We start from the raw sequence: 1,163 nt of genomic DNA on the forward strand, positions 1-1,163 counted from the left end.
ACAATCTAACAAATTTTGATGCTATAGCATCTTAATTAGATCTTAATAATATGTTGAAAGACATATATTAATATTTAATAATGAAAATAATGATAATTTTTAAATCTGTGAAAATCTGTGAAAATAATAAGACTGCGAAGAATATCACAAGTTGGCGTTTCGTCCCGGTTTCCATTACTGGACTCATCAGTAAGGCATTGTAATTTTAAATCTTACGAGTCTATGAACATCATCATTCAATATATATATTTATATCGCGCGGCCTGAAAAATGCGCTATTACATACATATTTAAATATTAACAACAATGTGAAGAATATCACTACGTCGACTAGCCAACAGAGGTCTATAGTTACTCATTTCGATTCTCGCAAGTGCTGAATTATATGAGTGATTGTTTATATAGAACTTCTTTCTAATATCTCCCCAAGGCGTCTAAGGTAGGTTTCCATTACAATATTATCTGCTTTCTCAATTACAGTGAGAATAATTTTATTTGGTGCATTTCCTATTTCGCATTTATATCTCGTTCTTTGCATTCGGAGTCCGTTTTACCAGTGAAGTAATAAGCAACAGCGAACTTCCATCGACGAGCATCTCTTGCTAGTAAAATGACTAAAACTTTTGTTGCAATCCCTGAGTGTGTTGATAAAGTGCAGGATCCAATAATTCTTTGTATTGATGGATCTAACTTTTTACCAGGTTTTATTGCCATTTCATCAAGAACTATTATACATTCTTTTTCATGTGTGACCATATAAGCTATCTCAGACATTAGCATATGTCAAACACTTCGAATAGAATGCCGCTATTAAATTTTAAATGATATACCTCTGCATCTGCAGTATTCGAACACAAGGAAAAATAGGAAAGCGCTTAACGAAATCAGTATATGACCTTGCGTGTTCCCCACATTTCATTTTATTATAAAGATAAGAGCGTCTTTTAGAGTTACTAAGCTCAATTTCAATCCATTACTTGATTTCCTACCTTGATAGCAAAGAGCGTGTTGCCTGGCGACGAGCGCGACTGTTTAACAGACTTTGAGAGAAGTTGTCATCTGTCGTAGGAGCTGCTGTAAATGTGCGATTAAACTGCATTTATTCTGCGCTGGAGAGAGAGAGAGAGAGAGAGAGAGAGAGAGAGAGAGAGAGAGAGAGAGAG

This window comes from Cyphomyrmex costatus, unplaced genomic scaffold (assembly GCF_001594065.2).
Source record: "Cyphomyrmex costatus isolate MS0001 unplaced genomic scaffold, Ccosl1.0 scaffold266, whole genome shotgun sequence".
NCBI lineage: Eukaryota > Metazoa > Arthropoda > Insecta > Hymenoptera > Formicidae > Cyphomyrmex > Cyphomyrmex costatus.